General features: G+C 38.0%; 1 protein-coding gene and 1 long non-coding RNA gene across 3 annotated transcripts in view; one reads left to right on the top strand and one right to left on the bottom strand.

Annotated features, from left to right (window-relative positions):
* DNAJC13 (DnaJ heat shock protein family (Hsp40) member C13) overlaps positions 1-16,731 on the bottom strand; it is a 144,057-nt gene extending 127,326 nt beyond the window's left edge. Inside the window, exon 1 of the mRNA XM_037844832.1 lies at positions 16,639-16,731. The gene's annotated coding sequence lies outside the window, so the exon portion shown is untranslated. The remainder of the gene's footprint in view (positions 1-16,638) is intronic.
* Positions 16,732-16,933: 202 nt separating this feature from the next.
* LOC119540944 overlaps positions 16,934-26,118 on the top strand; it is a 122,108-nt gene continuing 112,923 nt past the window's right edge. For both annotated transcript variants that reach the window (XR_005218129.1, XR_005218132.1), the window contains exon 1: positions 16,934-17,185. This is a non-coding gene — a long non-coding RNA (uncharacterized LOC119540944). The remainder of the gene's footprint in view (positions 17,186-26,118) is intronic.

Raw genomic sequence — 26,118 nt, forward strand, 5'->3', positions numbered from 1 at the left:
GAGAACTGCAGTGGCAGCCCTTATCGGAAACTCATTCTACTGATCCAAACTCCAACCATAGATAGACGGAGACCAGACACCAGAGAATCTGAGAGCAGCCAGCCCAGCAGAGAGAAGACAGGCATAGAAAAAAAAACAACACGAAAAACTCCAAAATAAAAGCGGAGGATTTTTGGAGTTCTGGTGAACATAGAAAGGGGAAGGGCACAGTTCAGGCCCGAGCTCAGGCCCTGAGGTGCATATGCAAATCCCTAAGAAAAGCTGATCTCTCTGGCCTGTGGACCTTTTCTTAATGGCCCTGGTTGCTTTGTCTCTTAGCATTTCAATAACCCATTAGATCTCTGAGGAGGGCCCTTTTTCTTTCTTTTTTTTTTTTTTTTAATCCTTCTTTCTTTTTCTAAAACAATTACTCTAAGAAGCCCAATACAGAAAGCTTCAAAGACTTGCAATTTGGGCAGGTCAAGTCAAGAGCAGAACTAGGAGAGCTCTGAGACAAAACGCAATAATCCAGTGGCTGAGAAAATTCACTAAACACCACAACTTCCCAAGAAAAGGGGGGTGTCCGCTCACAGCCATCATCCTGGTGGACAGGAAACACTCCTGCCCATCGCCAGCCCCATAGCCCAGAACTGCCCCAGACAACCCAGTGTGACGGAAGTGCTTCAAATAACAGGCACACACCACAAAACTGGGCGTGGACATTAGTCTTCCCTGCAACCTCAGCTGATTGTCCCAGAGTTGGGAAGGTGGAGCAGTGTGAATTAACAAAGCCCCATTCAGCCATCATTTGAGCAGACTGGGAGCCTCCCTACACAGCCCAGCAGCCCAGAACTGCCCTGGGTGGACGGCACTCACCTGTGACATAGCACAGTCATCCCTCAACAGAGGACCCGGGGTGCACGGCCTGGAAGAGGAGCCCACTTGCAAGTCTCAGGAGCCATACGCCAATACCAAGGACTTGTGGGTCAGTGGCAGAGACAAACTGTGGCAGGACTGAACTGAAGGATTAGACTATTGCAGCAGCTTTAAAACTCTAGGATCACCAGGGAGATTTGATTGTTAGAGCGACCCCCCCCCTCCCTGACTGCCCAGAAACACGCCCCATATACAGGGCAGGCAACACCAACTACACACGCAAGCTTGGTACACCAATTGGACCCCACAAGACTCACTCCCCCGCTCACCAAAAAGGCTAAGCAGGGGGGAACTGGCTTGTGGAGAACAGGTGGCTCATGGACGCCACCTGCTGGTTAGTTAGAGAAAGTGTACTCCACGAAGCTGTAGATCTGATAAATTAGAGATAAGGACTTCAGTTGGTCTACAAATCCTAAAAGAACCCTATCAAGTTCAGCAAATGCCACGAGGCCAAAAACAACAGAAAATTATAAAGCATATGAAAAAACCAGACGATATGGATACCCCAAGCCCAAGCACCCAAATCAAAAGACCAGAAGAGACACAGCACCTAGAGCAGCTACTCAAAGAACTAAAGATGAACAATGAGACCATAGTATGGGAGACAAAGGAAATCAAGAAGACCCTAGAAGAGCATAAAGAAGACATTGCAAGACTAAATAAAAAAATGGATGATCTTATGGAAATTAAAGAAACTGTTGACCAAATTAAAAAGATTCTGGACACTCATAGTACAAGACTAGAGGAAGTTGAACAACGAATCAGTGACCTCGAAGATGACAGAATGGAAAATGAAAGCATAAAAGAAAGAATGGGGAAAAAAATTGAAAAAATCGAAATGGACCTCCGGGATGTGATAGATAATATGAAACGTCCAAATATAAGACTCATTGGTGTCCCAGAAGGGGAAGAAAAGGGTAAAGGTCTAGGAAGAGTGTTCAAAGAATTGTTGGGGAAAACTTCCCAAATCTTCTAAACAACATAAATACACAAATCATAAATGCTCAGCGAACCCCAAATAGGATAAATCCAAATAAACCCACTCCGAGACATATACTGATCACACTGTCAAACACAGAAGAGAAGGAGCAAGTTCTGAAAGCAGCAAGAGAAAAGCAATTCACCACATACAAAGGAAACAGCATAAGACTAAGTAGTGACTACTCAGCAGCCACCATGGAGGCGAGAAGGCAGTGGCACGATATATTTAAAATTCTGAGTGAGAAAAATTTCCAGCCAAGAATACTTTATCCAGCAAAGCTCTCCTTCAAATCTGAGGGAGAGCTTAAATTTTTCACAGACAAACAAATGCTGAGAGAATTTGCTAACAAGAGACCTGCCCTACTGGAGATACTAAAGGGAGCCCTACAGACAGAGAAACAAAGAAAGAACAGAGAGACTTGGAGAAAGGTTCAGTACTAAAGAGATTCGGTATGGGTACAATAAAGGATATTAATAGAGAGAGGGGAAAAATATGACAAACATAAACCAAAGGATAAGATGGCTGATTCAAGAAATGCCTTCACGGTTATAACGTTGAATGTAAATGGATTAAACTCCCCAAATAAAAGATATAGATTCGCAGAATGGATCCAAAAAAATGAACCATCAATATGTTGCATACAAGAGACTCATCTTAGACACAGGGACACAAAGAAACTGAAAGTGAAAGGATGGAAAAAAATATTTCATGCAAGCTACAGCCAAAAGAAAGCAGGTGTAGCAATATTAATCTCAGATAAAATAGACTTCAAATGCAGGGATGTTTTGAGAGACAAAGAAGGCCACTACATACTAATAAAAGGGGCAATTCAGCAAGAAGAAATAACAATCGTAAATGTCTATGCTCCCAATCAAGGTGCCACAAAATACATGAGAGAAACACTGGCAAAACTAAAGGAAGCAATTGATGTTTCCACAATAATTGTGGGAGACTTCAACACATCACTCTCTCCTATAGATAGATCAACCAGACAGAAGACCAATAAGGAAATTGAAAACCTAAACAATCTGATAAATGAATTAGATTTAACAGACATATACAGGACATTACATCCCAAATCACCAGGATACACATACTTTTCTAGTGCTCATGGAACATTCTCCAGAATAGATCATATGCTGGGACATAAAACAAGCCTCAATAAATTTAAAAAGATTGAAATTATTCAAAGCACATTCTCTGACCACAATGGAATACAATTAGAAGTCAACAACCATCAGAGACTTAGAAAATTCACAAATACCTGGAGGTTAAACAACACACTCCTAAACAATCAGTGGGTTAAAGAAGAAATAGCAAGAGAAATTGCTAAATATATAGAGACGAATGAAAATGAGAACACAACATACCAAAACCTATGGGATGCAGCAAAAGCAGTGCTAAGGGGGAAATTTATAGCACTAAACGCATATATTAAAAAGGAAGAAAGAGCCAAAATCAAAGAACTAATGGATCAACTGAAGAAGCTAGAAAAGGAACAGCAAACCAATCCTAAACCAAGTACAAGAAAAGAAATAACAAGGATTAAAGCAGAAATAAATGACATAGAGAACAAAAAAACAATAGAGAGGATAAATATCACCAAAAGTTGGTTCCTTGAGAAGATCAACAAGATTGACAAGCCCCTAGCTAGACTGACAAAATCAAAAAGAGAGAAGACCCATATAAACAAAATAATGAATGAAAAAGGTGACATAACTGCAGATCCCGAAGAAATTAAAAAAATTATAAGAGGATACTATGAACAACTGTATGGCAACAAACTGGATAATGTAGAGGAAATGGACAATTTCCTGGAAACATATGAACAACCTAGACTGACCAGAGAAGAAATAGAAGACCTCAACCAACCCATCACAAGCAAAGAGATCCAATCAGTCATCAAAAATCTTCCCACAAAGAAATGCCCAGGGCCAGATGGCTTCACAGGGGAATTCTACCAAACTTTCCACAAAGAACTGACACCAATCTTACTCAAACTCTTTCAAAACATTGAAGAAAATGGAACACTACCTAACTCATTTTATGAAGCTAACATCAATCTAATACCAAAACCAGGCAAAGATGCTACAAAAAAGGAAAACTACCGGCCAATCCCCCTAATGAATATAGATGCAAAAATCCTCAACAAAATACTTGCAAATCGAATCCAAAGACACATTAAAAAAATCATACACCATGACCAAGTGGGGTTTATTCCAGGCATGCAAGGATGGTTCAACATAAGAAAATCAATCAATGTATTACAACACATTAACAAGTCAAAAGGGAAAAATCAATTGATCATCTCAATAGATGCTGAAAAAGCATTTGACAAAATCCAACATCCGTTTTTGATAAAAACACTTCAAAAGGTAGGAATTGAAGGAAACTTCCTCAACATGATAAAGAGCATATATGAAAAACCCACAGCCAGCATAGTACTCAATGGTGAGAGACTGAAAGCCTTCCCTCTAAGATCAGGAACAAGACAAGGATGCCCGCTGTCACCACTGTTATTCAACATTGTGCTGGAAGTGCTAGCCAGGGCAATCCAGCAAGACAAAGAAATAAAAGGCATCCAAATTGGAAAAGAAGAAGTAAAACTGTCATTGTTTGCAGATGATATGATCTTATATCTAGAAAACCCTGAGAAATCGACGATACAGCTACTAGAGCTAAGAAACAAATTTAGCAAAGTAGCGGGATACAAGGTTAATGCACATAAGTCAGTAATGTTTCTATATGCTAGAAATGAACAAACTGAAGAGACACTCAAGAAAAAGATACCATTTTCAATAGCAACTAAAAAAATCAAGTACCTAGGAATAAACTTAACCAAAGATGTAAAAGACCTATACAAAGAAAACTACATAACTCTACTAAAAGAAATAGAAGGGGACCTTAAAAGATGGAAAAATATTCCATGTTCATGGATAGGAAGGCTAAATGTCATTAAGATGTCAATTCTACCCAAACTCATCTACAGATTCAATGCAATCCCAATCAAAATTCCAACAACCTACTTTGCAGACTTGGAAAAGCTAGTTATCAAATTTATTTGGAAAGGGAAGATGCCTCGAATTGCTAAAGACACTCTAAAAAAGAAAAATGAAGTGGGAGGACTTACACTCCCTGACTTTGAAGCTTATTATAAAGCCACAGTTGCCAAAACAGCATGGTACTGGCACAAAGATAGACATATAGATCAATGGAATCGAATTGAGAATTCGGAGATAGACCCTCAGATCTATGGCCGACTGATCTTTGATAAGGCCCCCAAAGTCACTGAACTGAGTCATAATGGTCTTTTCAACAAATGGGGCTGGGAGAGTTGGGTATCCATATCCAAAAGAATGAAAGAGGACCCCTACCTCACCCCCTACACAAAAATTAACTCAAAATGGACCAAAGATCTCAATATAAAAGAAAGTACCATAAAACTCCTAGAAGATAATGTAGGAAAACATCTTCAAGACCTTGTATTAGGCGGCCACTTCCTAGACTTTACACCCAAAGCACAAGCAACAAAACAGAAAATAGATAAATGGGAACTCCTCAAGCTTAGAAGTTTCTGCACCTCAAAGGAATTTCTCAAAAAGGTAAAGAGGCAGCCAACTCAATGGGAAAAAATTTTTGGAAACCATGTATCTGACAAAAGACTGATATCTTGCATATATAAAGAAATCCTACAACTCAATGACAATAGTACAGTCGGCCCAATTATAAAACGGGCAAAAGATATGAAAAGACAGTTCTCTGAAGAGGAAGTACAAATGGCCAAGAAACACATGAAAAAATGTTCAGCTTCACTAGCTATTAGAGAGATGCAAATTAAGACCACAATGAGATACCATCTAACACCGGTTAGAATGGCTGCCATTAAACAAACAGGAAACTACAAATGCTGGAGGGGATGTGGAGAAATTGGAACTCTTATTCATTGTTGGTGGGACTGTATAATGGTTCAGCTACTTTGGAAGTCAGTCTGGCAGTTCCTTAGAAAACTAGATATAGAGTTACCATTCGATCCAGCGATTGCACTTCTCGGTATATACCCGGAAGGTCGGAAAGCAGTGACACGAACAGATATCTGCACGCCAATGTTCATAGCAGCATTATTCACAATTGCTAAGAGATGGAAACAACCCAAATGTCCTTCAACAGATGAGTGGATAAATAAAATGTGGTATATACACACAATGGAATACTACGCGGCAGTAAGAAGGAACGATCTCGTGAAACATATGACAACATGGATGAACCTTGAAGACATAATGCTGAGCGAAATAAGCCAGGCACAAAAAGAGAAATATTATATGCTACCACTAATGTGAACTTTGAAAAATGTAAAACAAATGGTTTATAATGTAGAATGTAGGGGAACTAGCAATAGAGAGCAATTAAGGAAGGGGGAACAATAATCCAAGAAGAACAGATAAGCTATTTAACGTTCTGGGGATGCCCAGGAATGACTATGGTCTGTTAATTTCTGATGGATATAGTAGGAGCAAGTTCACAGAAATGTTGCTATATTAGGTAACTTTCTTGGGGTAAAGTAGGAACATGTTGGAAGTTAAGCAGTTATCTTAGGTTAGTTGTCTTTTTCTTACTCCCTTGTTATGGTCTCTTTGAAATGTTCTTTTATTGTATGTTTGTTTTCTTTTTAACTTTTTTTTTCATACAGTTGATTTAAAAAAGAAGGGAAAGTTAAAAAAAAAAAAAAAAGAAAAACAAGGAAAAAAAAAAGATGTAGTGCCCCCTTGGGGAGCCTGTGGAGAATGCAGGGGTATTCGCCTACCCCACCTCCATGGTTGCTAACATGACCACAGACATAGGGGACTGGTGGTTTGATGGGTTGAGCCCTCTACCACAGGTTTTACCCTTTGGAAGACGGTTGCTGCAAAGGAGAGGCTAGGCCTCCCTATGGTTGTGCCTAAGAGCCTCCTCCCGAATGCCTCTTTGTTGCTCAGATGTGGCCCTCTCTCTCTGGCTAAGCCAACTTGAAAGGTGAAATCACTGCCCTCCCCCCTACGTGGGATCAGACACCCAGGGGAGTGAATCTCCCTGGCAACGTGGAATATGACTCCCGGGGAGGAATGTAGACCCGGCATCGTGGGACGGAGAACATCTTCTTGACCAAAAGGGGGATGTGAAAGGAAATGAAATAAGCTTCAGTGGCAGAGAGATTCCAAAAGGAGCCGAGAGGTCACTCTGGTGGGCACTCTTATGCACACTTTAGACAACCCTTTTTAGGTTCTAAAGAATCGGGGTAGCTGGTGGTGGATACCTGAAACTATCAAACTACAACCCAGAACCCATGAATCTCGAAGACAGTCGTATAAAAATGTAGCTAATGGGGGGTGACAGTGGGACTGGGAAAGCCATAAGGACCACACTCCACTTTGTCTAGTTTATGGATGGATGAGTAGAAAAATAGGGGAAGGAAACAAACAGACAAAGGTACCCAGTGTTCTTTTTTACTTCAATTGCTCTTTTTCACTCTAATTATTATTCTTGTTATTTTTGTGTGTGTGCTAATGAAGGTGTCAGGGATTGATTTGGGTGATGAATGTACCACTATGTAATGGTACTGTAAACAATCGAAAGTACGATTTGTTTTGTATGACTGCGTGGTATGTGAATATATCTCAATAAAATGAAGATTAAAAAAAAAAAAAAAGGATATTCACTTATGTAACCACCTTAAGTACAATTATCAAGTTCAGGAAATTTAACATTGATATACGCTTACAGTATATATATTCCAATTTTTTCATACGATCTTTGTGCTGGTTTGAATGTATTATGCCCCCCAGAAAAAGCCATATTCTTTGATGCAATCTTGTGGGGCAGATATGTTAGTGGGGATTAAGTTGGAACGTTTGGATTAGGTTGTTTGCATGGAAATATGCCCCACCCAACTGTAGGTGATAACTCTGATATTTCCATAGATGCATGGGCCCACCCATTCAGGGTGGGCCTTGATCAGTTCGGCCATATAAATGAGCTGACAAACAGAAGAAACACAGTGCAGTTGTGAGTGACGTTTTTAAGAGGCGCTACAGTCAAGAGGGGCACTGAAGAAAGCACAGGAGCTGCAGATGAGAGACAGTTTGAAGATGGCTTGATGAAAGCAGACTCTTGCTCCAGAGAAGCTAAGAGAGGACAAATACCCCAAGTACAACGAAGAGTGACATTTTTGAGGAACTGCAGCCTAGAGAGGAACATCCTGGGAGAAAGCCATTTTGAAACCAGAACTTTGGAGCAGACACCAGCCATGTGACTTCCCAGCTAACAGAGGTTTTTGGACGCCATTGGCCATCCTCCAGTGAAGGTACCTGACTGCTGATGTGTTACCTGGGACACTTTATGGCCTTAAGACTGTAACTGTGTAACCAAATAAACCCCCTTTTATAAAAGCCAAAAAAAAAAAAAAAAAAAAATAGACTGGGGTGATGAATGCACAATTATATGATGGTACTGTGAACAGTTGATTGTACACCATGGATGACTGTATAGTATGTGAATATATCTCAATAAAACGGAATTAAAAAAAAAAAAGCAACCCTAAATTTGAAGAAGCATTTTAATATTAACTAATGGGAGAAGAAGGGGAAAATAAACATACTATAGCAGTTAAATTTGTTGGCTGCCTCTATTTATCAACAGAAATCAAATACTGAGAAAGATACCTGTCCCTTCATATTTTACATCACATGTGTGCTGATTTTATACAAGAGAAGTATTATTTCTGACCAAACATACCTGTACCGGTTTGAATGTATTATGTCCCCCCAAACGCCATTATCTTTGATGTACTCTTGTGTGGGGAGACATTATCAGTGTTGATTTGATTGTAATTCTTTGAGTGTTCCCATGGAATGTGCCCCACCCAACTGTGAGTGATAACTCTGATGAGATAATTTCCATGGAGGTGTGGCCCCACCCATTCAGGATGGGCCTTGATCAGTGGAGCCATATAAATGGGCTGACAAACAGAAGGAACTGAGTGCAGCTGTGTGTGACATTTTGAAGAGGAGCTACAGCCAAGAGCGACACTTTGAAGAAAGCACAGGAGCCACAGATGAGAGACAGTTTGAAGACGGCTGTTGAAAGGAGACTCTTGCTCTGGAGAAGCTAAGAGAGGAGAAATACCCCAACTGCAACTAAGAGTGACATTTTTGAGGAACTGCAGCCTAGAGCAGAACGTCCTGGGAGAAAGCCATTTTGAAACCAGAACTTTGGAGCAGACACCAACCACATTCCTTCCCAGCTAACAGAGGCCGTCCTCCAGTGAAGGTACCTGATTGCTGATGTGTTACCTTGGACACTTTATGGCCTTAAGACTGTAACTGTGTAACCAAATAAACCCCTTTTATAAAAGCCAATCCATCACTGGTGTTTTGCATTCCTGCAGCATTAGCAAACTATAACAATACCTTCATCTCTTAAAATTTTTTTTTCCAAGAGAGATGCATTGTGACTCTTTCCCTTTCCAAAACCTGAATGCCTTGAAATATACACTTGAAAAACTGTTCACATAAGCAATTCTGTGAAATCATTGCCATTGATCATTGACATATTTTTAGTTTATACACATTCTTCAAATTTTCAAGAGCTAATTTCTATTTCATTTTATCTTTGAAGCATAATTTTTTAGTTTATGCAAGAACAAAGGGTACTAGTTCAACATGCTCTTCTGCAACACACAAACAGGCACTTAATCTTGCTCTATTTACGCTAGATAGGCCCTAAAGGGTAAAAAGATTTTCAGAAGCCCTGTTTTAACTTGTTGTTTTTCCTATAGTTATAATAAATGCCTAATAGTGGACTAAATTTCCTAAGAGTATAACAAACACAAATTGAAAAATATTTTGCAGCAAGCATCCCAACATTCAAAGACTGTTCTCTTTATACTATTAGAAGACAAGGCATTCAAGTTGCTACAATTTACTTTCACCCAATACAAAATAGCAGTGACATGCAGGTTTCTCGTTTGGCTTTTTCTGAAATATCCCTATTATTCCTACCTTTCCCATAGCACTTTCCAACTTACAGAATACTTCCAAATCTATCAGTTAACCTAAAAAGGGGGCAAGGAGGGAGCAAATTCCACATTTAAAATTAAACCAAGCAGCTCTACAAAAGTTTTGGGGTAAAATGGCTAATCTGACCTAAGATCTGATAAATGTCCAAATAATTTTGTATCTTGACTAGAAGTGTGTGAGAGAGAAACAAACCCCATAGCACTAGATGACTAAGCAATTCAAGTCAGAAGTCACTGTATAAGAATTTCAATTTCAGTATAATTGGTATAGAACTTATGAACTATTAGGGAAAATCTCCTACATTAATAACCTCATCAATCCCTTCATTAAGTCCAGGCAAATAGAGTTGACAAATTATTTTAGATTGCTTAAAGGGTTTGTTTTCAATTGTTAAGCAAAAGAAAAAGCGCTTACTTATCAATTGCAAAGAGACTACCAAAGGGCACGCACTGAATATGAGACACTGAGGAAGTGCAGTTTCCTTTTAAGAGCCACTTACAGGGCTGAAACTGAAATCTCACTGATTTTAGACTTTGTTGCTTTAGAGATCACTCTTCTTCAGAAACAGTCCATAAAAGTACAGATTAAACTCAAATATGCAGACTGCTGGATAAAGTTAAGAGTATGTGAAAAGAACTACTAGCAAATTATACATTTATCTTTATTGACTGAACCACACTTTATGGTACCTTGGCACAGGAAATTGTGTCTTGGCAAAGCTGATCACCATTACGTTGCCTTAAGTTACTGTGATAAAGATAAATCAGTGACTCCTAAAGGGGTTTCCATGATTCAGAATCACATTACATATGACAAAAGGTGTTACTGATTGGCATGTGTTAAACACGTGAACAATGCTGAAGCAGAAAAACGTGTTGAAAACCACTAAGGTTCTGAAGTAACAGGTCGGGTAGGATGCCACCCCATATGAGGCACTAGGATTGAGGACATTGCTAGCATTTAGCGAATGAGGACACCGATGCTAGACACTCCTCAATGTACAAGATAGTCCTATGGATTGAAGAATTATCCTCAATGTGACTTTCCTATGTCCCAGTGGTCATTCACATAGGTAAAAACCTATTAATAATTCTATTTTAAACATAAATTGCAAAGTACTTTTTGCAAGCCTTAACAAAGTACTTTTTCCAGGAATGCAACTGTCATGTAAATTGATAGATATTTTATTTACCTTATTCATTTCAGTAAACAATGCTAACCGCAAACCCTCTTGCAGTATTTGAGTCACTAACACAACAAACCTTATCAGTCAACATTTCTGTCAAAAATCACTGATCCCATGTTAAGTGTGCAAGCCTCTAACAACTTCATTGAGTATTCTGGTATAATCACATCAAATTTTTTCAAGGCAAAATGCCACATTAGTTATAGTATTTATGTATTTCTCAACCATTTAAAAATGTGAAACTGTTAACATTTTTAATAGGTTATTTTTTTTTAGTGATATTGATAAATTTTTTGAACTTTGTGCTCCTAACCTATTTTACCCATAAGCCCCGTGGTTTTTAATTGTGCAGTATTATGTAGCACAGTGAATTTTAGTGATGGGCGTGTCGTGTTATGGAGAACTGACTGTACTGTATTATAAATTACTTTCATTTCTACTTTATATTACATATAGAGAAATGTGCAGGGCAGATACACCATTTATTTTTATAAAGTCCATTTTATCAATTTTTTATTTTGTGGATCATGCTTCTGACGTGTCTAAAAACTCATTGCCAAACCCAAGTTCCCACGTTTTTTTTCTATTTTATTCTAGATGTTTTACAGTTTTATGCTTTAATCCAGGTCTGTGTCTTCTTGGAGAATTGACCTATCATTATATAATATAATATTCCTGGTTCTGAAGTCTTCTTTGTCTAGTAATATAGCTATTCCAACTATCTTTGGGCTAATATTTCATGGTATATCTTTCTCCATCCTTTTATTTTAACCTATGTCTTTATATTTAAAGTGGGTTTCATATAAAAATTATATAGCTGGATCTTGCTTTTTTAATCCAATCTGATAATCACCTTTAACTAGTGTGGTGACATTTAAGATGTTTATTGATAATGGTTCAATTAAAATCTACCTTGTCAGCTGTTTTCTATTTTTTCCACCTGTCATTTGTTTATTTCCTTTTCTGCCTTCCCTCATGTTGATTGAGCATTTTTAATAATTCCATTAATCTCCTCTTTATACCTCCTTTATAATTTTTTAGTTGTTGCCTAGGGTTTACAATATACATTACTAATTAACCAATCTTCAAATAACATCATACTGCTTTACAGTATAATGTAAGGACTTTGCAACAGTATATTCCCAATATTTCCCTCCTATCCCATGTTGCCCTATTCTCTACTTTTACGTATGATATAAACACCAACACATAATATACTGCTATTTTTTGCTTTACACAGTCTTAGAGAAATTAAAAAGAAAAAAATGAATTTTACCTTTATTTCATTTTCAGCACTCATTTATTTTTGTAGCTCCAAGTTCCAATCTGATATCTTTCTGCCTAAAGAACTTCTTTTAACATTTCTTGTGGAGCAGATCTACTGGCAATGAATTCCCTCAGATTTTATTTGAGTCTTTATTTCTCCTTCATTTTTGAAAGATATTTTTGCTGGGTATAAATTTCTAGGTTGACAGTTTTTATTCCTTTTACTTTAAAGATGCCACTCGACTGTCTTCTTGTATGTTGTCTCTGCTGTAATTCTTTTACCTTTATTCTCTGTATGCAATGTTTCTCTTTTCTTTGGCCGCTCTCATTTTCACCAGCTTGAATATGATATGCGTAAGTGTGATGTGTGATGTGGTATGGTTTGGTTTAGGGATGGGGTGAGGATTATTTACTCTGCTGTTCTCTAAGCTTCTTGGATTTGTGGTTTGATAGCTGATATTAATTTTGGAAAATTCTTTGCCATTATTTCTTCAAATATTTCTTCTGTCCTGTTCTTTTTCTTTGATTCAAATTATCCATATGTTAAAACGTTTGATATTGTATCCTAGCTCTTGGATATATTTTTCCTTTTTCTTTTTAAATTACTTTTATATTTCAATTTTGGTAATTTCTATGACCTATCTACAAGTTCAGTGATTCTTTATTCAGCTGCGTTAAATCCACTGAGTCCAAAGACATTCTACATTTCTTTTACTGTTTTTCATTTCTAGCATTTCCATTTGATTCTGTTAGTTATCATTTCTGCTGAAATTACTCATCTGATCTTTCACATTGTCCACCTTTACTGTTGAAGCCTTTGACATATTAACTATAGCTACTGTAAATTCCCTTTCAGATACCAGCATCTACGTCAATCTCAGTCTGATTCAGATGATTGCTCTTTCTCTTGTGCATTTTTTTTATGTTTTTTATGTCTTGTAATTTTTTTGCTGAAAGCTGTACATGTTGTATAGGACAACAGAGACTGAGATAAATAATTTTTCTGACTAAAAACAGATGTGTGTTTTCTTTGTTAGGCCCTTAGTTCAAGGTTTGTATTAATCTAGTTTGGAGTTGGGCTGGGTTTGTGATTTGTTGTTGCTATGACTATTTTCAGTCTATTATAAGCTAAAAATATCTATAGAAACAGCTTATAGATGTCTATGGTGAGGGATGTCTTACTAGAGCAATGTCCGATTCTATGTGCTGTGCTTCAGGGATGTCCCTTTGCATAATCTTTTCCTCTCCTGTACCTCTCCCAGTAGTATTCTGCTGTTACTTTGTAGCTTGGTGGGAGGGGGTGGAGGGTGCTGTCTCTGTACTGATTAAGACTCAGTCTTGAATATACATTGTATTCTTGGGTCTCAGGGGTGTGGCCTTCTTGGTTCTCCTGACACTACCCTGCTGCAGTTGTGGGCTCAGTGTCCCCCCTACAGGAGTAAGATTCTCCCCCCTTCCTTTTGCTTGCCCCAATTCAATGAGTGTCCACCCATAGGACCAGCAGTGATGCCCTTCTCCCCTACATATTAAAGCTTTTGCTCCACAGAGGAGAAAAATCAGAGACGAGTTTCTGATCCTACCCCAAAAGCTTTTGCTCTCCTCTAGGTCTACACCACAGACACTTTCCAGGGCTCTTTCTGATCTTTTCTATAAGTACTCAAGGAGGTTTGCGGATAAAAAGACTGCAAGAGAATGTTGGCTCCCCAAATTTCTGTAGGCTCCAGGGGTTTAACAATGCCTCACCATGGGCACCTTCGCCTTCACCAATTTGTGAGCTAGTCTGGCTGAATTCTTCTTCTCAGTTAACTGGTTGTGTCTAACACAGGTGAATGCATGTTCATGTCTCCTCTCTCTCTGCAGGCACTCTGTCTCCTGAAATTTTGGACCAGTGGTTGTTCTACAACCTCAGCACTTTGATAGGTTCAAAAAAAGGCATGAATTTGAAGTTAGTCTGGCTCTTTTTTTTGTCATAATGGGGGAAGCAAAGCTTCCTTCATTTCTCTAGATCCCAGGGTGGAAGCCAGAAGGTGGGTTATATTATTTATGAACTATTTCAGGATAGTAAAGGAGGAGTTTTAAAAAAATGGTATAAAAAGGGAGGCTTTATTAGGTCTGATACAGTTGAGAAACAGAGACCTAAAGGATCTTTCTCAAAACAACTCTGTTTTAACCACTGCCAAATATTACAGTCAACCAGTCAACACATGGGCCTAAAACTGTTAGTAGCAACCCAATTTGTGCTGCAGTGTACTGGCTTAGCCTTGCGTCTATTTTACATCAGAGAAGCAGGGGAATGGCATTTGGAACTGAAGTCTCAAATTCACCTGTGTAAACAGAACTAGTTGAGGAATGGAGTTATATTAGTTAAAATACATCCCTTTTTATTTCAGCCCTAATTTAGTATCTATTAAGAACCAAATTCCACTGTCAATCTTTTTACAAATTTAATAACAAAGCCAGTATTGTTACAGTTCACCAGGGCAACAGGCTTCTATTTATCTGTGGATTAAGTTTAGTTCTTACAACTTATTTTTTCATTCTTTCCATGATCCCATAAACTGTTTTTCACTGGTGACTTTATATTTTAGACTATGTATTACTGCAACTTTACCAAAAGTAAGAGGAATATCCATTGCCTCCCAGTGGAGGACTGGACTTTCCAGGAAGTGGACTCTATCCTTAAGGTTCTTTACATGACTCTCAATAACCCTCTGACTCCTCTTTTCCTCCCTTTATATGTTCTTCTTCCTGTTTTCAAGCAAGAATATATCCTAATCAAGAACTTATGTTTTCTGAATACACTGAGATATTAATAGCATGAGCTGAATTTAAGATATAGCCACTTAAATATTGTTTCTTATCAGATTTAACTAGTTTCCTATTATATTTAAAATGTTAACAGGGTTTTATGCCATATGCTAAATTAAGTCAAACAAAACACTTTCCAGAAACCAAGGAACTGTACAATCAAATCTTTTTAGGATACCAAATTTCAGATTAAGTAGTTTCTCTAAATTTTCTTGTTTTTTAAAAGGCAACTATATTTTATATTCCCATAGACTTTTACAGTACTGGCAATATAGTACAAAACCGGATCACTGTGAGTAATTTCTCCAAACCCTGCCGACAGTACTTTCAAACTTAGAAATCGATGACGTCTGTAAAGTTAGAAAGAAAATACAGCAATAAAGACCATCACTGGGGCAGAACCTGAAGAAATATCCTGAAACTTTCTTTTCCAAGATACTACACTGCAAGAGGCCCAGAATAATCCTAGAGTATGAAGCTCATCATAGAATAGGCAACAACATCAGGTAGAGGCTCTCCTTTTGGAAGGGAAATGAGGGTGAGCTCGAAAGGAAAAGGAGAGAGGAGAAGTGAGAAATCATTACTTTGAGAGACCACCACAGCCACATTTGGGGAAGAACTTTACTCCCCCCACACCTTAAGCAACTAATAAAGGAAACAATCTCAAGTCAAAAGTATCTAACTGAATACCCGACGATCTATGGACAACCACTCTTCTTACTTGTAATAGTCTCAAATATGCATTTAACAACCACTTCACTTAACGTCTAAGTCCTACTTCACCCTCTCCAAAGGTTCTATTCTGAGGCAAAATCGAGCGGCAGAGAAATGGCCACTGTGGATAAGCTACCTTGCAGCAAAGAGAAGCCTTGGGAGGAATCTTGATTCAGGAAAAGGGGGAGGGCGGGACGGAAGAAGAGACGATGTGGGTGCACCCCATTTCCTATCAAAACCAAACAAAGCTAAGCAAGGAAATTCAAAGTCTATGGGAGATGGCGGGGGTGGGGGTGGGGGGTGGGAATTGCCTGTCTCCAGCAGGAAGGGTGTTCAGACTAGAAGGCTGGAAGGAAATCATTCCCAAAGGCGGAGCCCAGAGGAGAATTAGGGGAGTGAGGAGTCTGTGGGGTGTGTGGGGTAAGGATATGCTGAAAGGATTGGGGACTCGTGATGAGGAGGAAACAAGGCAAAAACAGGAGTGCACTGAACAAGGCAGTGCCGTGAGCGGATGTCACTTGGAACCGTGGGGTTCGAAGGAAGGAACCAGACCAGCAGCCGGGAAGAGGAAGGTAATCAGCCTCCCTCAGCAGCTGCCGGCAGCGGCGGCCAAGACACCACCCCTCCTTTTTCCTGCCCTGAGCCCTCCGAGCTCCAGCGGCGTGGGGAGGGAATAAAGGCAGAGATCAGAGTCTGCTGCCCGGAGTCGGCTTTACCTTCGCCGGAGGCTGGAGAGGCTCCGGCCCGAGCTCCTCCCGCCGCTGGCTGTGAGTCCAGAGTGGGATGAAGCGCCCTCCGGCCTCCTCCCCCTCACCACTTCCCCTTTCCCCCACCCGGCTGTAGCTTCGCTGCCGCGGGTTCCTGGTGCCGCGGCGGCGCTGCCTCCCCGCCCCCTCCGCCTCCTCCCTCTGCCTCTCAGAGCCTCACTCTGGAGGCTGCCATCTTCGCTCAGGCTGAGAGCGGCCGCGCTCCGATGCGCCTGCGCCGCCAGCGCCCAGGCTGTCACGAGACTCAGTCAGCTGATTTCAATTCTTGCTCCTTCTGCCCGGCCCCCTTACACGCATTTCTCCGCCATCCCTGTGGCATTCGCCCCTTTTTCCTGAAAGTCTGCGAAGCGCCCTCCCGCCCTCAGGAAGTTACGCATGCGTAGAGTGCCTAAGAAGGCCGTGGGGCGCAGTCTACACAGCGTGCGCGGGGTCCGCTCTCCGGCGCGAGCTGGAAAGGCCACGGCCCCCGGCACGTGCCTTTGATTTCCCGGTGCAGGTGAGGATGTGGTGGGATTTTTGCGTTCCCGATCCGCTGAAGTCCTGATTTAAATCCTCGATCCAGCCTAGTCCTTGATTTTAAGTGCCGTGGAGCGTCCGCGAGGCAGTCAGAAGTTTAGCCTGCCGCTCGGATTGGCAGGATTGAGAGCCAGCGAGTTCACTGGCTGTAGACACACCCAGAACGACTGTTGAGCAGGCTTTAAACTTTGGAAGGCCGGGGAGACTAAAGCTTTGTGTATGCAGATGGCTCCCTGGTGGTGGGAGTGCTGTGAAGATAATACTGATAATCCCATTTATTGCCTTCTGATCATGTGTTAAAGGGTTTGCTTACATTACTTTATCATCAAGTCCCTGCGGTAGAGATTGTACTTGTGTTGTAGATAAATTGAGGCTCAGTCCTACAGTACTGGACTTGGTGTTTGAACCCAAGCAGTCAGACTCCAGAGCTACCGTTTCTCTGAACATAGAGTTGGGGAGGAGGAGGAGTGGGGATATGGGGACAAGGGCTTAGCTGGGAATTATATGTTACATTTAGAAAAGGGTTTAATTAAGGAAAGCCAGTCTCCACTTTCAGACCTGAACTCTAAGGACCACAGTATAAAAATAATTGATTCTGCTGCAAATTTTAAAAGATGACAGTAATCAGTGATTTGCATGAAAACATTATTTGATGAGGGCTAAAGGTCTGCTAACGTGGATTAATACTCATTCTGCAGAGAAATCCTGAAATTGTGGTTGGCTCGTTTTACAGATAGCGATTGCACGATGAGAAATGTATACAGTGATTCTTACAGACTTTTTGCTTCTTGACTCGTTGACCCTTTGTCCTATCTCAGGGCAGAAATTTTCCTTTTGGTGGAAAATTTCCTGCCTCCCAAGACATTTTTTTCATTGCATTTTTAGAAATCGCCTTCCTTATAGTCAGCCAAATTGTTCTCTTTTGGGGATAGCTTGCTTTTGGTTTGGGTTTTCCCCTTTTCCTCTTCTATGTGACATTCCGTTAAGTATTAGCCAATACAACTAATCAAGTCATATTTCTACTGCATCCAGCTGTTGCTAACAGGATGTGGTTTCAAACCTCTTCACTCTCCTAGATGCTCTTAATTGGGATTTGCACAAGTTTATCACTATCTTTTCAAAGGGGTACTGAACAGGAGACAGAGGAGGTAGAAGAACTTGTCTCTTATTTCCCTATGCTTCTAAGTCACTTTGTCCACATTCTTTAAAAATAGTTTGATAAATACAGGTGGAACTCTCAAACTTCTCTATATAGATTTATCTTTTTTATGCAAATGCAAGTTTGTATTAGCTTCCCTGATACTATTTTATAGTGCAGATATATTAAATTTACAATCAAGCAAGTGGAACATTGCAGATGTGCTTCCAAATTATGTGATATACAGATATAGATGTCACAGCTTTAGACATCAATAGCTTTTATCAGTGGCCTAAGTTAGCATAGGCAGGAGAGATTTAAGATTTTAGTGAGCGCACAAGACAGCCAAGCCCTTACTTATTACAGCTCCCCATTGCTGCTAGGTTGATTATGCCAATTATATTAATGCCCAGATCTAAAACATATCTTTAAGAAGAGCTCCACATCACCCAGCAAAATTTGAACTGCATTCCCTTTAAATTCACGTGGCTGTACACCTGTGGTTTCAATACAGTAGCTACTAACCCCAAGTGGTTATTGAACACTTGAAATAAAATTAGTCAGATTGAGAAGGAGAAAAGAATGTAAACTATATTGAATAATTTTTTTATTGATTATATGCTGAAATTATAATATGTAGGGTTAAATAAAAGAGTATTAAAATTTCACTCATTTCTTTTTACTTTTAAAAATGTAGTTACTAGAAAATATAAAATTACGTATGTGGCTCCCATTATATTTCTGTTGTACAGCGTTGCTATAGAAACTCTTGTGTAGATACATAAAGGTGGCAAAGAACTCTTCTCTTCAGTTGAGTTGATGAGCTTAAAGCTCCCACAGAATCGTCTTCTACTGGGCTCCATTTTAATTTATGTGGTTGTTTTTTTATTGTTTGTCTCCAGTAGTTTTTCTCAAGGTTTATGTCTATATATATATATATATATATATAAATCAACATGCATAGTTAGTTTTTCTCTATACCTTACTAATGATTGTGTAGAAGTCAAATTATCAAAAATCTGACAAATTCCAACACATACGCGTTTATGTATCTGTACATATGTAGTTTGCACATTTTTTTGTTTTTTTTTAAATCAGGCCTGTCTTCCTTTACCCAGTTGATCCTACCTTAGGAACTCTAATTTTATTATTACTGTGAATGAAATGTCTTTTAAAATGTATAAGAAACTTCATATACAGGATTTTGAATTTATTTTGTATTAATAAAAACACGCTTTCATTTCGTTACAGGAAATAATATAAATCTGACCATACTTTAAGGGATGGATCAAGAGGGAAAATAAAAATATGTGTTCTGTGGTTTAACAATTTGAAACCATTACTGAAATTTTACCTAATTGAGGAAAAGGCCTCTCTGTGTCCTTTGCTCTTACTAAAAACAAACCCAGCTGCTCTTTTGCAATATATACACTGCTGAGGATTTTCCAATTCAGAAGTTCTTACTTTTACGTTTTATGTACATGTTACTAATAAAAAAATTTTTAAATGCTCTTTTAGTAAATGCAACAATTTCCAGCATTAACAGATTTGAGAAAAATCTACATCCTTGCATATTTTTTTCCATAAAGGGTTTTGAAGTGAACAAGATTTCCAATCTGCTATGAAATTATTACATTCAGACTTTTTTTAGTCATCAGCACTTGAAGAAAATTTAACATTGTAAAAAAGATCACAGGCAAGTCCCTTATCCTCTTTTGAGCCTTAGTTCCCTCATATAAACTATGGATATAGGGATTTTGATACCTACCTTGAGGTTCAGACATGGGGGTTAAATATGATAACATGTGGAACACTCAGTGACTTAATTCTCTCACTCTAGTTACTATTAGGATCTCTAGCTTGTTTATATAATCCTTGTACTTGAATTTTCTATAAGAAAAACAAATTTTCTGTAGTTCTCTTAACCAGGACTAATGATGCAAGGTAAACAGATATTTAGACTATTACTAACAAAAGGAGGGAAATTCAAGTGTTCAGGACTCCGTAAATATTGTCATCATGAAAAAATAAAATAGATCATACTAAGAAGATGTCGTTTTTTAATTGTTTCTTACAAGAGAACACAAAGGCAACTTGATAAAGTCATACATGAATGTTAATAGTGCAAAAAAGACCTGGATTTCCTAACCACAAATCAAAGTTACATACAGTATTCATCCACTGCAATATAATATTTGAGAACTGATGAACCAAAACTCGACCACAAAGAAGTCCTTAGAATGCGAAAGACTTTGTTCACACCTAAAGCAAGGTGAGTAAACATCCTCTAAAGCTAATTAGGGACAAGGAAGCTTTTACTTCCCATTTATTTTGTTCAAAGCTCATCACAACTGGAAGGAAAGGATATTTATCTTGGATAATGACTTATTCATATTCACTTATGTTCGTTTGAAAACGTAAAACTTCATTATACCATTAAATTCTTGCTTACACTGAGCATATAAAGATATGACTGCTATTTCCACATAAAACTTAATTTGCCAAGAAAAATATGACACTTTTTTTTCCTTCTTGTGAGTAGCAGTGAATGAAGTGCAAGCCACTTACTTAGAAAAAAATGAAAATAAAATTAATATGGGAAAAAGTATTTCAAGCTCAGTTAGCCTATAAATTTACTAATTCTCAAAGCCATACTGTGTATTAAAAAAAAAAAAAAGTAAATCAATGTAAAAATAAAAGGCACCTAATAATAAATGCAATTTGCAAAAATATTACTGATATAAAAGTAACACATGTTCAAGTCATTTCAGCTATATGATTAAAAAAAAATGTTAAGTTACTTTGGGTCTATTACAACCTGTCAGGTAACATTTGTGAGATGAAAACTACTCTACTACAAAGAAACAATGATTTAGTTACAGAAATTGATGTGTCACATTTTTCCTCTTTATTATCATACAATGTATTAACTTACTTGGGGACAAATTTTGACTGGTATTTTTGCTCTACGTTGTAATATTCAAATCTAATTTCACTACTTATTCATTACTTAAACCTTTGAGCCTCAATTTCCTTGTTAATGAGTTGAAAGACTTGTTATATAAATCAACTACAGTTTTAAGTAAGAGCCAAGATATACTATGTAAAATTGATGGACCAATATTATTTAATATTATAAATGTACATAATAGAAGGATAAAAATCTTTAATGCTCAAGAATGAGAAAAGGGAGATAGGGATGATTTAAATGTGCTAAATCCTCATCTTTCATAATAGGGAATAAATTGATACTGTATAAAATTCTTAAAATCAAGAAAGGACAGAAAGGAACTACGTACCAATCTTGTTCCATAATTGTTGACTTCCTTCCTCCCCTCCTTATACAGCTTTTCTTTTCTTTCTTTATAATTCTAAAGCAGATAATGCAACATTTTCCACAAACTGGATTACCCAATAGAGAGCTTAAGCAAGTGCTTAGGACACCACAAAGAATGAAACTTGAAAAGGATTTTCTAGTTAATATATTTTTTTAATGCATCAAAATAATAATCATGGGAAAAATCAGAACTTTGATGGGCTTCCTTCACTTATTTCATGGGTTTAGAATTATATTTTCTTTTTTATATGTATTTGTAGGGCCCATAAACTTTTCAATATTGAGGACCTCTAATGATCAAAATCCAGCTCTGGGGAGATTTTAAAAAAAAAACAGTGAATACATACTCAGGGAACAGGATGATTTATATAACTATGTTGAAATGGGAGATCCAAGCACAGTTTCTGTGCATTAGCATTTACCACAACGTGTTCTTAACTATTGTTAACCAGTTTGACAGATGAACAAAGTCCCCAAGCCTCAGGGAGCTTATGTGACTTGCCCAAAACCTCCCAGTCAAGTAAGTGTCAGTTAGAATTTGGAACCAGATTTGTTTGGTCCCAAAGCCTAGGACTGTCCAATAGTATTCAGTGACTGTGCTTATCTAAAGGTAAAATGGTGCACTTTGAGTAGAGGGAATGAACTGACTAGATCCTCTTTTGATCTTTCCTCTGTACTTAGGAACTTCAGGATTTTTTTTTTTTTTTTTCCCATAACCAGAAAACTGTGTAGTGGAGAAAAAGAAGCAGGATGGAGTCATAGATACTTTTAGAAGAATTATAAAATGATAAACAGTGAGAATTTCCACCTGAAGACAAATATATAAATATTAATAGTTTTTTAGAAGTTCTGGAATTATTTTTCCTGAGGGTTGTTTGTCATTTCCATGCTAACGATTTGCCAGCATGCAAAGAAGTCTTCATGTGTATGTTGGGTTGGATCAGCTTCCTGTTTGTTATCTAATAACAGAATCTTTCAAAAATCACATGTATAGCCTAGGATTAAGGGACTGTTTTAAAATTCACCAGATCACTAAATTTAATGTCCTTTCTCTTTTTTTCTTCCTGTGTAATCTTAGAAGTGATATCATGTTTTCCTTCCTGTGGATTTCATTAACCTCTGTGTTAGTGTGTAAATATTGATTACTGTAAAAATATGTATTAAAAAATCATGCTTGCCATAAGACATATCATATTCTATGTTCTTATACATTATTTCCAATTATATTTAATACATGATATATATTATTTATATTGAATTGTATTAGATACAGTCAATCCTCATTTGTGGATTCCGTATTTGAGTTTGCATACTCATTAAAATGTATCTGGTAACCCAAAATCAATATTCTCAGTGCCTTCCCAGTCCTGAAAAATTTTAGTTGTCCGATGTGCACATTCCCAGCCGAGGTCTGAGAAGGTAATGCACTGCCTCCTTGTTTCAGCTCTCATACTGTAAACAAGTGTTCTTTTTGTGATATACTTAGTGCCAGGTTTTTTGCATTTTTGTGTTTTTGTTGGTGATTTCACTGTTAAAAATGGCACTCAAGCACAGTGTTGAAGTGCTGTCTCGTGTTCCTAAGCCCAAGAAGGCTGCGATGTGCCTTAGGTGGGAAATACCAGTAATGAGATAAGTTATAGTGCAGTTGGCTGTGAGTTTAATGTTAATGAATCAATACCTTACTTCATAAGCTCCAGTTACCTGCCCCCAGGTATTATATATTTGATTTATAATTAAACTTGCTTAAATTTATGTTCGGAAGCCTTGTGTAATTGTTGCTCTAAAATGTTCTGGAGGCAATGATATTGTTTCTAGATGGGGTTATATGGGGGCAGTCTCTAAAAGACTGACAAAGAACTTCTTACAGAGTTCATTGCAAATTTAAGGAGGAAACAAAAGTTGTAAGGTGTCTTTAAATGGAATCACACAACAAACAAGATTGTATATTGAGGGATTGAGGAAAATGTGATCAGAGGCTCCCAGGAACCTAACCCTGTGTTTCTCCATGGGGTAATGGTCATTATTTACTAATTCAGTGTTTACAGTGATTCAATAGACCATACCACTGCAAATAAGGAGAATCAGCTGTATATTATTTCCAGATAATAAGATGAAATGGTTTTCATTCCTGAATTTAAATCCGTCAGCAACCAAATTGGATCTAAAATATGAATAAACCCAGCTTTAGCAAAAGTATACCTAATAAAAAATACGGTGAGAAATTTTAAAAGATAATGGCTCAATGTCTCCGAATCTCAATAATAAGTCCTTATTATTGAGTACTTTCCAAGATAATAAGTTATTAATTTGTTATCAAGGGTTTCTATACTAAGTCATATGTTCAGGAAAGGATATTCTAGATAATCCAAAATTCTGGTTAAATTTGGACCAATTTTCAAAGGAATATCATATGTCATATCATCCCATTTCATGCCTATCATTTGTTGAACAGTTCCTTTGTGATGGGAACTATGCTAGGGACTTGAATGCACCGTCTCATTTAATTTTCAAAACAATCTTGTAAAAGATGGTTCTAGTAACATCCCCACTTTTCCAAAGAGGAGCCTGAGACTTTTGAGAGGGTGTTTAGTTTGTCCAGTGTCATGGCACTAGAAACCAACAGAGTCTTTCAAACCAGGTCTCTTGGATTTCCAAGTCTATGCTCTAAACACTACCTTTTTTTTTTTTTTTTTTTAACACAAAAGCTCAACTAGCTGTGATTTCCAGTTTCCTTGGTCACTGAGTCACTTCTGATTGTCATTTTACTGAAAATTCATATTTGAGGTTTTAAAATAAAAGTGCAACTCATGCTTTGTTCATAGTGCATTTTCTCAGACTAACAGAGAAGGCCTGCAATTTGTGTTTTATTCTTATCCATATCAATTTTATATTATCTTTTAACTAAAATTTGATTTTTTAGATAAATATCTATTGCCTCTGAATTCATAATTTTAAATAAAAGAAAATATGGCTTAAGCACATTTTGCAGACTTCCCCAACTTACATTTTGTAGCCTAAATTGGGAGTAAAAGAAATGGAAAGTAAATAGTCTGTTTCTAGTGAAATCAAATCAACAACAAGAGAAGTGAAATAGGAAAATAATCCAAAATCAACAATTAAACTGCTTAGGATTGAAGTTAGTGGATTAAGGAGGACATTTTCATTTTTCTTCTTTTCTTTTTTAAGTAAAATGGCTGTATCTTAGTGCTTGTGTTAATTTTCTACATCTTCAGTTGACTTTAACTCAGAATTCAAAGTCTGTGTGGCATCAGGTAGGTTAAGGAATCAGGTCTTGGAAACTGTCAACTCTTTTTTCTTTGTTTCCCTGAGCTTCACTCTTTAACTCACCTATTCCTTCATTTGGTAAAAGGTGCCTTGGCACAGGGGGAAATCTAGCACAGCATTGTGAACAATCTCCTGATATTTTAAGTGAGCAGATGTCTATTCCCGTATGGGCAGTTAACAGTGATGATGACCCAAGAACAAGATGAACAAGAATGGCTGGTTTCATCTCCAATAATGTTTAATTTTTCTCTCCATTTTTTAATCTCTCTTTGTGATTTTTTTTTTCCTTTTCAGTTTCTTTTAACTCCATCCAAGGGGACTTTTGTATAGAAAATGACCAGAAGGCATTCAGCCACGGTACCAATTTGTATATATTATGTCCCCCAGGAAACACCATGTTCTGTGATGCAATCTTGCGTGGGCAGACATATTAGTGTTGATTAGATTGGAATTCTTTGATTAAGTGTCTCCATGGAGAGGTTACTCGATCAACTGAGTGAATTGTTTGATTGGATAATTTCCATGGAGGTGTTACCCCGCCCATTCAGGGTGGGTGTTAATTGGATCACTGTGGTCACAGACAAGGACCTCAGAGCAGCTGTGAGTGACAGTTTGAAGAGTTGCTGCAGCTAAGAGAGGACAAAATGCCCCAAGAGCAACATTTTGGAGAATGCCATTTTGAAACACAACCAGGGAGCAAGCAGACGCTAGCCATGTACCTTCCAAGCTAACAGATTTGCTGGACGCCAGTGACCATCCTTCAGTGAAGGTACCCTATTTTGATGCCTTACCTTGGACAATTTATGGCCTTAAGACTGTAACTTTGTAACCAAATAAACCCCCTTTATAAAAGCCAATCCATTTCTAGTGTTTTGCGGAACGGCAGCATTAGCCAACCAGAACAGCCACCAATAGAGTAAAAGAGGCCGCCTAAATAATCAGTCCTTCTCTCAGCCAAGATTTATTATAAAAACACCCTGATGAATGTTGCTCATAACAGTCTGCATTGACTTCACTAGCACTTTGATTATACTATTTCAGATTATGATTGAAAAGGCCAACTGTTCCTTGCTGTTGTCCCTTCATAGTGGTACTTTTACATCTCTCCCCCTTCCGGTTTCCTGAAAGATGGAGGAATCCATTGTCCTTAGAC

Source organism: Choloepus didactylus, chromosome 1 (genome assembly GCF_015220235.1).
Source record: "Choloepus didactylus isolate mChoDid1 chromosome 1, mChoDid1.pri, whole genome shotgun sequence".
In the NCBI taxonomy this organism is placed as follows: Eukaryota; Metazoa; Chordata; class Mammalia; order Pilosa; family Megalonychidae; genus Choloepus; species Choloepus didactylus.